At 43.8% G+C, this 16,605-nt stretch overlaps 1 protein-coding gene across 1 annotated transcript in view; it reads right to left on the bottom strand.

Annotated features, from left to right (window-relative positions):
* LOC120943423 (interleukin-4 receptor subunit alpha-like) overlaps positions 1-7,825 on the bottom strand; it is a 106,489-nt gene extending 98,664 nt beyond the window's left edge. Inside the window, exon 1 of the mRNA XM_040356710.1 lies at positions 7,588-7,825. The gene's annotated coding sequence lies outside the window, so the exon portion shown is untranslated. The remainder of the gene's footprint in view (positions 1-7,587) is intronic.
* Between the last annotated feature and the right edge of the window lie 8,780 nt (positions 7,826-16,605).

The raw sequence follows: 16,605 nt of genomic DNA, 5'->3' as shown, positions 1-16,605 counted from the left end.
TGCTAACATCTGCTTGACCTTCTGTAATCTGTGCATGAAGAATCACTGCATGCGTTGCTTTACTGAATAACGTGGACTATTTTTTTTTTTTATTCTGATGACTATCTGTGGTTAATGCTCACATGTATTCTATTAAGTCTATTAAAAGAGAAGTATGGCCAAAGTGTTTTTGGTAATACTTTTTTCTGTGTCACAGGAGTGCACTTACGGTACTTTTGCTGTCCTCTATCCCAGAGTCAGCTGATAGCAGCTGTCCAGTGCTCCAGTGAGCACTGAGGGAACAGAGCAGAGAGCAGTGACTGACAGTCACTGCTCTCTCTTTTGAGCAGACTGAGAGCTGAGTGATCATGTGATGGCCAACGTTGGTCAGCTGCAGCACCACACCAGCATAGAGGTAAGTGTGTATGTTTGTTTGTTTGTTTTTTTTTGTCCCAAACTTCTCCTTTAAATATTTTGAATTCACGTGCCTTTATTTATATTTTACTGTATGTTTACTTGCAGAGCAGTCTGTTCCAAAGTAACTGTAAGGCCCCGTACACACGACCAAACATGTCTGCTGAAACTGGTCCGCGGGCCAGTTTCAGCAGACATGTCCGGTTGTGTGTAGGCCCGAGCGTGCAGGATTCCAGCAAACATTTGCCCGCCGGGCCTTTTCCCAGCGGACAAATATTTCTGGACTTGTTTTAAAACAGTCCGCTGGAATCCTGCCCGCTCGGACATGTTCGGTCGTCTGTACAGACCTACCGTACATGTCCGAGCGCCCGCCATCCCTCGCATGCGTCGAATGACTTCGACGCATGCATGGAAGCATTTAACTGGCAGGCCCGCCCACATCGCCACGTCATCGTCGCGGCGACACCGCGGACACGCCCCGCGTATTGTTTACGCGCGGATTTCTGTACGATGGTTAGTACAGCCATCGTACAGAAATCCCCGGCCGTCTGTTTGGTCGTCTGTACACGGCCTAAGGGAAAAACAAACACAGTAGTCTAGGTGCTTACAATGGCTGCCTTTTATTAATATGCAGGGATCATGTAGACTCATTTGTTTAACAAATACTGCCTTTTGCATATCACTATTCAGTTGCAGAAAAGGGATGCTTTTGGTCTGCTTACTAAATTGTGACTAGAATTTGAGTATATTGCAACATAAGCATTTATCTGCACATTTGACATGCACTTTAAACACATAAAACACAAGAAAATAATGCTTATCTACATGAGCCTGTCATGACTCTGCAGGAATACTTCCATGCCCTATCTGTCTCTTACCTGGTCTGTATATCACTGTAGGGCTTGCACTCTCACACCTGCATGGTTAAGTAATCTTCTGTGAGTGTGGTTCCACCCTAGCCTTAACAGGAACCACTATTTAACACTGTGTTCTCCAAGCCTGCCTTGCCAAGCAATATTGTGTGTTTGGTTTCCTATCTCCTGCTTGCCATGTGATCTATGTTTGTCTCTGTTACCGATCTTGGCTTGTTCTTGACTATCCCTGCCTGCTTGTGACCCTGACCTTTGGCATGTTCTCTGTCTATCCTTGTCTGCTAGTCACCCCCGACTTTTGGCTTATCTCCTTACTATCCCTTGTTGTCCTGGGCTGTTGCTTCCTCTCTATCCTCCTGTAGCTTACCGTGACCGTGAGCTGGGAGACCCTTGGGCCACGACCTGGAGCCAGTTGCAGCGCAGTCCATCCTCACCACTAGAGGCTTGGGTGAACACCCGCTGGCTCTTAGACTCCACTCCCTGGGGAATCTTATGCTCTAACTCCAAGTGGGATCCGTGTTGGTGCTTCAATGGACCTGCGTTCCTGAACCACTCAGAGCTCCATCCGCAGAAGTCAGCTGTAGGGTCCACTACCCTAGCGGTGCACTCCAACGGTGTGCAACGTAATAATTTGCAGCTTACAAGTACTTAGATGTGATAGCTGCATTAAAGGCTAAAAGTTCACCTTTTTTCCCCTAAATTCCAGCTCCCCTATGTACCAATATAGCATTGAAAAAAAAAAAAAGGGCGCGCTAAACCTATAGATTTTACAAATGTAAGTGTAACATTGTGAATTTACAAACACTAAAAAGTGAGCACACATGTGAATAATCCAAAAAAGCTAGTATGCCAGCTATTTAAAATTATAAATTGATTTGAAGAAATAAATCATAAAGTGAAACAAAAATTAAAAAAATCCAAGTTCATAATTATTAAATGAAAATCGATGATAACTCTCCACCCGTGCAAAAATTAATATCGATAATAAAGTTCATCCATGAGTAGAGACTCCTCAGATGTTGGAAAGAAGCCAATGTGAAATCCACCACCGAAATAAGAGAAATTCCTGCTTACCAGAGCCTGTGATCCCCTGTGACAGAGGATCCAGGGTAGCTTAACTTAAATCACGGCTTATTCCAAAGACACCCCAGGTATTATGTATCACCAGTCAACACACTCCGTGGCTAATCAGACCCGTTGGAAATGGCATGTAAGAGACATACCGTATTTATCGGCGTATACCGCGCACTATTTTGCCCTGAAAATCAGGGCAAAATCGTGGGTGCGCGGTATACGCCGATACCTGCTTTCCCGCGCTGAATTTGAATACTGCGCCGGCATATACCGAGCGCAGTACACTCGTGTATCTTCGGGCAGTTCCGGCGCCTCTCGCGTTGACGTCCTGGACGTACAGGACGTCACCACGAGAGTAGCCGCGCCTGCCCGACGATACACGAGTGTACTGCGCTCGGTATATGTCGGCGCAGTATTCAAACTCGGCGCGGGAAACGAGCGGGGAGGACGCGAGGACGCCGCAGAAGGACGCCGGACCCGACGAAGAGGACACCCGAAGCCGCAGACGGACGCCGGACCCGACGAGGCCGCCGATGGACGCCGCGGAAGACACCAAAACTGTAAGTACAAAAAATCTTTTTTTCACAGGAATCCGGGTCAAGTTTAGGGGTGAGCGCTATACGCGGGAGCGTGCTATACCCCGGTAAATACGGTAATTCTTCCATAGTGTAAAACCTTAGAGTTTATTTGAAAAAAGTAAAACACAGTAGCACACTTACAATCTTAGTACGATAAAAGAGCCTTAAGCCTGTTGTGCCGGCCAGACACAAACAGGCAAACCCGTCCGTCTGGATGTTACGAGTAGTGTGGGTGATGACGTCAGCGCGTCGCTATGCTACGCGCTACGCATTTCGTAGTAAGGTAAGTCGTCCAGGGGCACGGGCGGCGTGCAACCTCACCTCACTTTATACAAAAACAACACAACCGAACCTCGCCTTGGGCCACAATGCACAGGTGTGTTCGCATTGTAACTAACCTAGCCTCGTTCTGAGCCTCTATCCGCAAACTAACCAATGCGATACCAATACCAAACTCACGCGAGAATTGATAGATAGTGGAATCGGGTTACGATGCAGGTGAACACAGTGTATGAGTGATCAGCCTCGCAGCAGTGTGGACCCAACGGACCGTGACAGACACGTATATAATTTTTCTTTTTATATAAAAAATGTAATAAATAAAAAACTTTTATAAATGACAACATTGAGGCAATACCTAAATGGCCACATCATTGAGACCTAGACACAAAAAGGAGACGGAGATGCCTGACAAATACACAACCTCCTGCGTACATCGCCGGAAGTGGATCATTAGATCCCCCTCCTCCTGCTACCTTCCCAGGCTCTCCCGCCCCACTAACTCTCCCGTCTAAAATGGTAACTTGTAAAGGCTTTTAAAATTGTTGCCAATGGATAATATAATGTACGTAGTTTGTAGTAGTTCCATGGGCGCGTGCAATTTTAAAGTGTGACATGTTTGGTATCTATTTACTCTTTACTATATTGTGTTTTTGTGCAAAGAGATCCATTAAAGTATATTTTTTCCCAAAAATATTGCGTTTGAAAAACTGCTGTGCAAATACCATTTGACATAAAAATTGCAACACCCATCATTTAATTCCTTAGAGTCTCTGCTTTAAAAAAAAAAATATATAATGCGTGGGGATGTTTTAACCACTTAAGGACCGCCTAACACCGATATACGTCGGCAGAATGGCACGGCTGGGCACAATCACGTACCTGTACGTCCTCTTTAAGTGCCCAGCCTTGGGCCGCAGGCACGCGCCCGTGACCCGGTCCCAAGCTCCATGACCGCGTCTGCGGGACCTGCGGACCCGATCGCCGCCGGAGTCCCGCGATCGGTCACAGGAGCTGAAGAACGGGGAGAGGTGTGTGTAAGCACACCTTCCCCTGTTCTTCACAGTGGCGCTTTTATTGATCGTCTGTTCCCTGATATAGGGAAAGGCGATCAATGACGTCACACATTCAGCCCTGTCCCCCTACAGTAAGAAACACATATGAGGTCACACTTAACCCCTTCAGCGCCCCCTAGTGACTAACTCCCAAACTGCAATTGTCATTTTCACAGTAAACAATGCATTTTTATAGCACTTTTTGCTGTGAAAATGACAATGGTCCCAAAAATGTGTCAAAATTGTCCGATGTGTCCGCCATAATGTCGCAGTCACAAAAAAAAAAACGCTGATCGCTGCTATTAGTAGTAAAAAAAAAAATTATTAATGAAAATGCAATAAAACTATCCCCTATTTTGTAAACGCTATAAATTTTTTTTATATATTTTTGGGGGATATTTATTTTAGCAAAAAGTAAAAAATATTGCATTTTTTTCAAAAATGTCGCTCAATTTTTGTTTATAGCACAAAAAATAAAAACCGCAGAGGTGATCAAATACCACCAAAAGAATGCTCTATTTGTGGGAAAAAAAGGATGCCAATTTTGTTTGGGAGCCACGTCGCACGACCGCGCAATTGTCAGTTAAAGCAACGCAGTGCCGAATCCCAAAAAGGGGCCTGGTCCTTTACCTGCATATTGGTCCGGGTCTTAAGTAGTTAAGTTAATACAGATTTTTTACATGTTTGAGAGAACTGTCAGGAAAAGACCTGGTCTTCAGGTGGTTAAAGCAGCTCACCCCTCATCCACCCCCCTCCCCCCCAAAAAAACAACCACATTATTACAATCTTCCTACTAAATCTAATAAAGTTAATAGTACTTACCTGCCTCCTTCTTGCTCCATTTCCCCAGTCCTAGCAGTTTTCCAGCCAGAATTCCATGCCATCATAAAATAAAAACGTCATCAGCCCACACATGCACCAGGCACTCATTTCTCTCTCTCTTTTTTTTTTTTTTAAAGCATTTCCTACCAAAATCTCAGGAAAAGGGGTGCGAAAAAATGTGAAAAATTCTGAATGAACAAAATAGTAGCGCTATGTGCAAAAATTATTTTGAATAATCCTAAATAAATGTGAAAATAAATCTGTGACAAAATATACACATATTAAATTATAATAGGTATATGTGAGAAGTGAAAAAATATTGATGGAAAAAAGTAATATAAATAATAAAATGTTCCAAGAAAAAAACGTTCATCCAGTAATAAAAAGGATAATTTTAACAAGACAAGTCCATAAGTGATTAAATTATAAGTGATTAAACTTAAAGTGTCCAAAAAAATCTTCTTAACCTCTTGACCACTGGCCACTTAAACCCACTTAATAACCAGACCAATTTTCAGCTTTCGGTGCTCTCACATTTTGAATGACAATAACTCAGTCATACAACACTGTAACCAAATGAAATTTTTGTCTTTTTTTTCCCACAAATAGAGCTTTCTTTTGGTGGTATTCTATCACCTTTTCGGTTTTTATTTTGTAAAATATTTTGTAAAAAAATAAATTTTTCTTCATTTCTATTATAACATTTTGAAAAAAGTAATTTTTCTTCATAAATTTGGCCTAAAATGTATACTGCTACATATCTTTGGTGGGCACAGGCGGCACTGGTGGGCACAGGCGGCACTGATGTGGCACTGGTGTGGCTCTGGTGGGCACAGGCGGCACTGGTGGGCACAGATGGCACTGGTGGGCACATATGGCACTGGTGGGGCACAGATGACACTGGTGGGGCACAGGTGGCACTGATGTGGTGCAGATGAGCACTGATTGGCACTGATGGGCACATGCGGCACTGGTGTGCACTGGTGTGGCACAGATGGCACTAGTGGGGGCACAGATGGGGCAGAGATGTGACAAATGGGGCACTATTGGGCACTGCTTGGCACTCAAAAGCACTTACGTGTGTCTCTTATCTTGGTCCTCTTCTCTCATGCTGCATCGGTGTGAGGAGAGGAGAGAGATGACCTGAAAATGACCCATGTGTAATGTTTGTTTACATTTGTGAACGCGCCGTCATTTGACTGCGTGATCACGTGGTAAAGAGCCGCTTTCATTGGCCCTTTACCGCAATCCTTGTTGCTGCAGGTCCCGTGGACCCGGCGAGCACTGATGATCGCGTGTGCGCGCTCGCTCGGGCGCGTGGGAACGATTCTCGGGGAGGACGTCCATGGACGTCCTCCCAGAGTTAAGGAACCGCCTTGTAGCCGTAATTCGGCTATGAGGCGGCGATTAAGTGGTTAAACAATCTTGCTTGAAACCTTTCACCACACCATCGTGCTCAGTGACTCCACACCCAAAGGAATTGCGCTTACCAATAAATGATGCCTTGCATTCGCATGCTTGGCAATAAAGCTGAATAAATCTCCAAACAAAATAATCAATTCCACCTTTGTTCCCATAAATCAGAAGTTGCTCCACATGTAAAAGTAAAAATGGCTCCAATAGTGAAGTATATCAAAACTAATTTATTAAAAACAGCATAAAAAACCTTTACACCTTGCACTCACATTTAGCAAAACAGAGACACTTTAACAATGAACTCGGCAGTGGGCTCCAAACCAAAGACAATTTCGCAATAAGCTTGTTGTATTATGGTCTCCGCGGACCTAAGGTAAATCGTCAGTCTCACCCCCTGCTCCGTTCGCTCCCCTCTTCACTTCAAACCACTACACACGCGGTGGTCAGCATTCTGAACCTTTTCCTGGTATGCGTGTAACCACTCCTAGACCAGTTTCGTCGCTCAGGACTTCTTCAAATAGGGTTCTTTTTTTAAGTAGCTGCTTTTTTTGGGGTTTGTATATTGATTGGCGCAGTGGGGTGGAAGAAGGTTGAAGGGCGCATATAATTTCCTTTTTTCACTATTTGTTAATATATATATATATATATATATATATATATATAAACAGCAACATTATTTTGTAAAACATAGGACAGTTTTTAGATGATTTTACAGCAGCAAGCAGAACTGCATGCCAATGTAAAATGTAGTGAAAGGGGGGAAAGGTCAGCTTTAAATATTCTTTAAAAAAAAAAAAAAAATGTTGATGCAACCATTCAAACACCCTTATGTATGTTGTAGTGTCTCTCATCTATACATTTATTATTCTAAATAAAATAATTACATGTACTATATATTAAAGATATTTTTCACTATAGTAGAATTGGGGATATTTGAGTCTCCCGATTGTAACTGTTACCTGCCCATTACTGATAAATAATCTTGCAATCTATAGATAGATAGCCCAGAAGGAAAATACAATCTTAGGGTTTATAAGTTACAATTTTTTGGACCTTCTAATTTTTTTTAAATATCTCCCGTAAAATGATAAAACTTACGTTATATCCTACGTCTGTGTGCTTGGCACTCGCTTGTTCTTGTCCTGTTTGATATCTCCGCCTCATCTGCTACTGCATTTTCCTTTAATGTTACTAAAGAATTTCCTCTTCTTTCATGAGTAGCTTTGTCCTGCCCATTTTCTTCCGTTGGTTGTTGAATCTTTCGTCGGGTATGAGAAAACATTTGCGAGACACAAATACAATGATAAAGCAACTTATCTTTTTTTTTTTTAAAGCCTCATTTGTACTGCCACTGTAAAACCTTTATTTATATATGTTTAGAGGACACTTCTTAATGCATATAAAGTCAGGTAATGATTTCTTAATGGTGCAGACATATTTAACTGTAAAACACAACGACGTGCTGAAAAAAACGAAGTTCAATGCTTCCAAGCATGCGTCGACTTGATTCTGAGCATGCGTGGATTTTTAACTGATGGTTGTGCCTACTAACGATCGTTTTTTTCCCATCGGTTAGGAATTCATCGGTTAAGTTTAAAGCAAGTTGGCTTTTTTTAACCGATGGTTAAATAACCGATGGCGACCACACACAATCGGTTTTGACCGATGAAAACGGTCCATCAGACCGTTGTCCTCTGTTTAACCTATTGTGCGTACGAGGCCTTACAAACCTCTGAGGGCTTCACAAAACAGCTGTATTTATACTAAGATTAAATTACATACAGGTGGACTTTATTTACTAATTAGGTGACTTTCAAAGACAATTGGTTCCACTAGATTGTAGTTGGGGGGATCAGAGTAAAGGGGGCTGACTACAAGTGCACGCCACACTTTTCACATATTAATTTGTAAAAACATTTTGAAAAACATTTATCATTTTCCTTCCACTTCACAATTATATGCCACTGTGTGTTGGTCTATCACATAAAATCCCAATAAAATACATTTACGTTTTCAAATGTAACATGACAAAATGTGGAAAATGTGAAGGGGTATGAATACTTTTTCAAGGCACTGTACATATAAAGAAAATGTCAGAGATCTCATATGAACCAGGGAGTGCAGCTGTATGCACCCAGTTTGCACTCCAAAGACAGGATGTGACGTCACCTAAAGTCCTTGGACTTGTGTACAACCAACCTGCCCATGGATTGAAATTCAGCTGGTCACGGTCACTGTCAATGAAGGCTAATGAAACTGCAGACTTAAAGCGGTGGTTCCCCCTTAAAGCGGTTGTAAACCGCATAAACTTTTTTTTTTTTCCCCCAAACCTGCAATGCAAAAGGCATAATAGGCTAGTATGCACCGCATACTAGCCTATTATGAAATACTTACCTCGGAACGAGGTGTGTACCACTTACCTGGTCCACGCCGAGCAGGATGTCATCTTGCTCCGGCGTGTCTTCCGGGTATCGCCGCTCCAGCGCTGTGATTCGCTGGAGCGGCGATGACGTCACTCCCGCGCGTGCGCGCGGGAGATTTAAAATCGGCAGGGTCCGGCGGATGCCGGTCCTTCAGCCGTGGATTCCCCCCTGCGCATGCGCCGCCCGCATTGCGGGGGGGATATCTCCTAAACCGTGCAGGTTTAGGAGATATTCTCCTTACCTACAGGTAAGCCTTATTATAGGCTTACCTGTAGGTAAAAGTCCAAATAGTGGGTTTACAACCACTTTAAAAACAACTTTTTTTTATTCCACTGCCCCCCCACATTCCATCACGATTAAGGCACATATTTTTTTTTTCCTGCTGTACATACCTTACTACAGCATATTCACCCGTGCATCCGGGTTGCGAGTCCCGCGGGAGTGGGCGTTCCTCTCATGCTGTTGATTGACGTTTTGCCCAAAACGAGCTCTCCCCCCGTCGCGTAAGCCGCGTCACGGTTGGCGAAAGGAGCCGAACGGCGAGTCGGCGCTATACTGCGCATGCGCATCGCCGTTCGGCTCCTTTCGCCAATCATGATGCGGCTTACGCGACGGGGGGAGAGCTCGTTTTTGGGCAAAACGTCAATCAACAGCATGTGAGGAACGCCCACTCCCGCGGGACTCGCAACCCGGATGCACGGGTGAATATGCTGTAGTAAGGTATGTACAGCAGGAAAAAAAAAATATGTGCCTTAATCGTGATGGAATGTGGGGGGGCAGTGGAATAAAAAAAAGTTGTTTTAAAGGGGGAACCACCGCTTTAAATACCCAGGATTCCCTGCACAACAAAAGAGGAGAGACAAGGCTTTTTCTCTGGCAATGGAAAAAAATGGTGGGAGCAACTGCGCTAATAAGCTAATAAGTATAAACAAACCAATGTTCATAAATAATACATATGTGTAAATAAATATAAACGGATAAAATTAAGCTGCACCTTACTGTGAATATTGTACAGTGGTTACATACAGGCATACCCCGCTTTAAGTACACTCACTTTACATACACTCGCGAGTAAGGACATACCCGTAAGTGCCTTACAAGTACTGTACAGACATTTTGAAGCCGCGGTAGAAGGAGCTGAAGCTCAGAGAGCATAGCCCACCCTGTTCCAGTGTGCCCCTGACACCCCCACTACAGCCCCTGAGACCTCAACTACAGCTTCTGACACCCCCACTACAGCCCCTGACCCCCCACTACATCCTAGAAGTGAAAAAAGGTATTGTTTCACTTTAAGTACATTTTCGTTTTACATACATGCTCTGATCCCATTGTGTACTTAAAAGTGGGGTATGCCTGTAAAGAAAAAAAACAAGATGCGCTAAATTCAAAATAGAATGGATCCTAAAGATCCTGACACCAATGATTGTCCATGAATGTTGCAAAACATGAAATTAAATGATAAACGTAGTCTATGGAAAAACAACGTAGATCCTGTTCACCAGTGCAGTGAAAGAAGAAGATAAAAACAGTCCACAGGTGTTGATCATAATTAGTGGTGACAATCCAGTAAAAAAAGAGAGATCCTCCACCGTAAGAGTAGTATGTCTGCTTACCAGAAATCCAGCGGTCTCTTAATTAAAAGAAGACCCCAGAAAGCGTGTAGATTAACAATGTGGTAGTTGGAATGTAAATGGGCTGGATCTGACATCTATCCCGTCTCAAACCAGTAGATGGAAAACTTGAATAATAATAAAACACAGAAGGGCCGCAATAGTGTGATACCATAGATAAAATTTATTTAAAATGAGACAAAAACGCACTTACATGAATGCAGTATAAAAAAGGCATGTCAAATTGGAGCTCCGGCCGGAAGCAATCCAAAACAACCCGTCCATGGGGTGTGCCCCATGAGGAAGCGAGTTTTCGCGAAACCGGTCGGGCGGATGTGTGTTGCATCGGATTGTTTTGGATTGCTTCCGGCTGGAGCTCCAATTTGACATGCCTTTTTTATACTGCATTCATGTAAGTGCGTTTTTGTCTTCTTTTAAATAAATGTTATCTATGGTATCACACTATTGCGGCCCTTCTGTGTTTTCCATGATAATCGTGATTCAAGTTTTCCATCTACTGGTTTGAAATGGGATATATGTCAAATCCAGCACATCTACATTCCAACTACCACATTGTTAATCTACACGCTTTCTGGGGTCTTCTTTTAATTAAGAGACCGCTGGATTTCTGGTAAGCAGACATACTACTCTTACGGTGGAGGATCTCTCTTTTTTTACTGGATTGTCACCACTAATTATGATCAACACCTGTGGACTGTTTTTATCTTCTTCTTTCACTGCACTGGTGAACAGGATCTACGTTGTTTTTCCATAGACTATGTTTATCATTTAATTTCATGTTTTGCAACATTCATGGACAATCATTGGTGTCAGGATCTTTAGGATCCATTCTATTTTGAATTTAGCGCATCTTGTTTTTTTCTTTTTCTCTGGCAATTCTAGAGAGATTGGGGTATTTTGCAGGAGGAAGCCAACCCTCACAGATCTGTGGCCTTGGCTAGGACTGTGCAGAAACCAGGGTGCCATCTTAGGGCAGTGCTGGGACCGGATAATGTAGACCTTTTGACTTTGTTCATAAGAACCTGAGGACTGATGCCGTGTACACACGATCATTTTTCAGCATGAAAAAAAAAAACGTTGTTTTTCAGCATGTCGAAAAAACAAAGTTTTCCCAACTTCATCATTAAAATGATGTTGCCCACACACGATCGTTAAAAAAAAATGCTCTAGCAAAGCGAGGTGACGTACAACACGTACAACGGCACTATAAAGGGGAAGTTCCATTCGGATGACGCCACCCTTGGGGCTGCTTTAGCTGATTTCCTGTTAGTAAAAGACGATTCGCGCTTTTCTGTCTGTTACAGCGTGATGAATGTGCTTACTCCATTACGAATGGTACTTTTACCAGAATGAGCGCTCCCGTCTTATAACTTGCTTCTGAGCATGCGCAGGTTTTTCACGTCGTTGAAGCCCACAGACGACCGAATACCGATACTTTTTTAAAAATGTGTCCCCAAATGCAGCCATGTCCCCCCACATATGCAGCCATGTCCCCCACATAATGCAGCCATGTCCCCCACATAATGCAGCCATGTCCCCCACATATTACAGCCATGTCCCCCACATATTACAGCCATGTCCCCCACATAATGCAGCCATGTCCCCCACATAATGCAGCCATGTCCCCCACATATTACAGCCATGTCCCCCACATATTACAGCCATGTCCCCCACATATTACAGCCATGTCCCCCACATATTACAGCCATGTCCCCCACATAATGCAGCCATGTCCCCCACATAATGCAGCCATGTCCCCCACATATTCCAGCCATGTCCCCCACATATTCCAGCCATGTCCCCCACATATTCCAGCCATGTCCCCCACATATTCCAGCCATGTTCCCCACATAATGCAGCCATGTCCCCCCACATATTGCAGCCATGTCCCACATACCTTGATGATGCCGCACGTGCCGCGTTAATCAGCGTGCGGGGAACATTACAGCTTTCGTTTGAATAGCTGTATCCCCGCCGCGCCGTGTATAGACACTCCCCCTTGCTCGGAATTGGACAGATCATCCGTCCAATCCCGCGCAAGGGGGAGTGTCTATACGCGGCGGGTATACAGCTATTCAAACGAAAGCTGTAATGTTTCCCGCACGCTGATTAACGGCGGCGGCGGCTTTGCGGTTTGCGGCGACGGGTTTGCGGCGGCGGGGGGGGGGGCTATTCAAGTATTCTATTTCAGTATACTGGTATCGGTATCGGGACAACCCTAATTTTAACCACTTAACCCCCGGACAATATTGCTGGTCAAAGACCAGAGCACTTTTTGCGATTCGGCACTGCGTCACTTTAACTGACAATTGCCCGGAATTCAGATGCAATGGTGTATCTATCTCTATCTCAGATACGTTACGCCGCCGTAAATTAGGGCGCAAGTTCCGTATTCAGAAAGAACTTGCGCCTTATGTTACGGCGGCGTAACGTATGTCGTCCAGCGTAAGCCCGCCTAATTCAAATGTGGATGATGTGGGCGTGATTTATCTAAATTCACTGTGACCCCACGTATTTGACGAATTTTACGAACGGTGCATGCGCCGTCCGTGAAAAATCCCAGTGCACATGCTCAAAATGACGCCGCAAATCGTCAATGCTTTAGACGTGAACGTAACTTACGTACAGCCCTATTCGCGAACGACTTACGCAAACGACGTAAAATTTTCAAAATTCGACGCGGGAACGACGTCCATACTTAACATAGGATACCCCTCATATAGCAGGGGTAACTTTACGCCGGAAAAAGCCTAACGTAAACGACGTGAAAAAATGCGCCGGGCGGACGAACGTTTCTGAATCGGCGTATCTACCTAATTTGCATATTCGACGCAGAAATCTACGGAAGCGCCACCTAGCGGCCAGCGTAAATATGCAGCCTAAGATATGACGGTGTAAGAGCCTTACGCCGGCTGTATCTTAGTAAAATTATGGCGTATCTTGCTTTCTGAATACAGAAAGAAGATACGCCAGCGCTTCGTAGCATCCGGGCCAATATTTTTTACTTTTTGCTATCATAAATATCCCAATATTTTTTTAAAAGGTTATTTTTTCCTCAGTTTAGGCTGATAAGCGTTTATTGATTAGTTTACGCAAAAGTTATATCGCCTACAAAATAGGGTATAAATTTATGACATTTATTTTTATAATTTTTTTTTTACTAGTAATGGCGGCGATCTGCGATTTTTGGTCAGGACTGAGTTATTGCGGTGGACAGATCGGACACTTTGACACTATTTTGAGACCATTCACATTTATACAGCGAAACAGTGCTATAAATATGCACTGATTACTGTATAAATGTGACTGGCAGGGAAAGGATTAACACCAGGGGGCGATCAAGGGGTTAATGTATTCCCTAGGGAGTGATTCTTTCTGTGGGGGGAGGGGACTCACAAGGGGAGGAGACCGATCGGTGTCCCTATGTTCAAGGGACACACCATCGGTCTCCTCTCCCTGACAGGATGTGGATCTCTGTACGGCGGCCACTTTAAGGACTATAGGGGGCGTGTGTGCTGGAGCCGATGCTGTTGGCTGGCAGCGACCCACGATCGCTCCTGAGAGAGACAGAATGGGGATCTGTCAATGTAAACAGACAGATCCTCATTCTGTCAGGGGAGTAAAGAGAGATCTGCTGTTCCTAGTGATTAGGAACAGCGATCTCTCTCTACTCCCGGTCAGTACACTGCCCCCACAGTTAGAAACACCTCCCAGGGAACATATTTAACCCTTTGATCGCCCCCTAGTGTAAACCCCTTCCCTGCCAGTGACATTTATACAGCAATCAGTGGCTATTTTTAGCTCTGATCGCTGTATAAATGTCAGTGGTCCCAAAAAAGTGTCAAAAGTGTCCGATCTGTCTGCTGCAAAGTCGCAGTCCCGCTAAAAATCGCAGATCACGCCATAACTAGTAAAAAAAAAAAATTATTAATAAAAATGTCATAAATATATCCCCTATTTTGTGAATGCTATAACTTTTGCGCAAACCAATCAATATACACTTATTGCAAAATAATTTACCAAAAATACGTAGGAGAATACATATTGGCTTAACTGATGAAGACATTTTTTATTTTATTTTTTTAATTGGGATATTTATTATAGCAAAAAGTTAAAAATATTGGTTTTTTTTTCAAAATTGTCGGTCTTTTTTTGTTTATAACGCAAAAAATAAAGGACCGGATTCAGATAGGAGATACGACGGCCTATCTCCTGATACGCCGTCGTATCTCTGAGTGCGGGCCGTCGTATCTATGCGCCTGATTCAGAGAATCAGTTACGCATAGATTTCCCGAAGATCCGACTGGTGTAAGTGTCTTACACCGTCGTATCTTAGGCTGCATATTAACGCTGGCCGCTAGGTGGCGCTTCCGTATAGTTACACGAAAAATATGCTAATTAGGTAGATATGCCGATTCAGAAACGTACGTCCGGCCGGCGCATTTTTTTACGTTGTTTATATTAGGCTTTTTTCGGTCGTATAGTTACCCCTGCTATATGAGGCGTAGCTAATGTTAAGTATGGACGTCGTTCCCGCGCCGAGTTTTGAAAATTTTACGTCGTTTGCGTAAGTCGTTCACGAATAGGGCTTTGCGTAAGTTACGTTCACGTCAAAACCAATGAGGCTTTGCGGCGTAATTTCGAGCATGCGCACTGGGATTTTTCCACGAACGGCGCATGCGCCGTTCACAAAAAACGTCAAATATGCGGGGTCAAGTGAAATTAAAATAAAACACGCCCCCAACATCCCCATTTGAATTAGGCGGGCTTACGCCGCCACACATACGTTACGCCGCCGTAACTAAGGGCGCAAGTTCTTTCTGCATACGGAACTTGAGCCCAAAGTTACGGCGGCGTAACGTATCTGAGATACGTTACGCCAGCAGAAAGATCCGCTGATCTTTCTGAATCCAGCCCAAAAACTGCAGAGGTGATCAAATACCACCAAAAGAAAGGACGTCAATTTTGTTTGGGTACAACGTTGCACGACCGCGCAATTGTCAGTTAAAGCGACGCAGTGCTGTATCGTAAAAAATGGCTTGGTCAGGAAGTGGGTCCTTAAAGCGGAGGTCCCGCGAAAAAAAAATATTAAAAGCCAGCAGCTACAAATACTGCAGCTACTGACTTTTAATAAATGGACACTTACATATGCAGCACGCCCGTGATGTCGGCAGCAGAAGACGAGCAATCTGCTGCCCCGCCGCCATCCTAGGTGAGGGAATCAGCCTTGCGGCTTCACTGCCTGGTTCCCTACTGTGAATGCGCGAGTAGCGCAGCGCCTTCCCAGAGGTCCCCGCTGTCTCCTGGGACTAGTGTGTTTCCCAGAAGGCAGTGGGGGGGGGGGGGGGGAGAGTGGTGTGACTCCCCCTCCGCCCTGAAAGGTGCCAAATGTGACACCGCAGATGGGTAGGGTTGGGGGTGGGGTTCCGAAAAGCAGCAGTTCCATTTTTGGTTGAAACTCTGTTTTAAGTGGTTTAAGGATTTGTGTATCTTTAATGTAGCCCGTGGAGTCGCATTTAAAGATCCTCTTCCCACTGTATGTTTTTTCTTCTTTTATTTTGCCATTGGTACATGTGCCTCATGGCAGTGCTCATCTACCTATCCTTTTTTTGCAACAATTGTTTTATTACCAAAAATATTCAAAAAACAAAATGGATATGGGCTCCAACCCCACCCATGTACTCAAATAATGCGTAGTCACAGACTACTTAATATATAATATTTATACTGCTAATAAATTCTCATATATCAATATCTCAATGGGGAAAAGAGAAAGAAGAAAAAAGAATATGGATATTTGCTATTTGTTCGTTAGCCCCACAAAGGAGCAAATTGAATATGAAGATTCACCTCCTGTAGACCTCAATGAGGTTCAGAGAAAAGTATCAATATTCAGAATTTTGAGGACATTTCGTAAAACTGGCCACAGATCAAACCCAGCAGATTCGCTCATCCCTAGTCACATCCCTAGTCAGTAGGTTGAAAAAACAAAAGGAAAGACAAGAGAGCAAAACCTCATAGTGTAGTATATTAAGCAGAAAGCATTTAATAAATAGATAAAG

This window comes from Rana temporaria, chromosome 6 (genome assembly GCF_905171775.1).
Source record: "Rana temporaria chromosome 6, aRanTem1.1, whole genome shotgun sequence".
Lineage (NCBI taxonomy): Eukaryota > Metazoa > Chordata > Amphibia > Anura > Ranidae > Rana > Rana temporaria.
The sequence above is the reverse complement of the archived record's forward strand: the minus strand, read 5'-3'. Positions and strand labels throughout refer to the sequence as shown.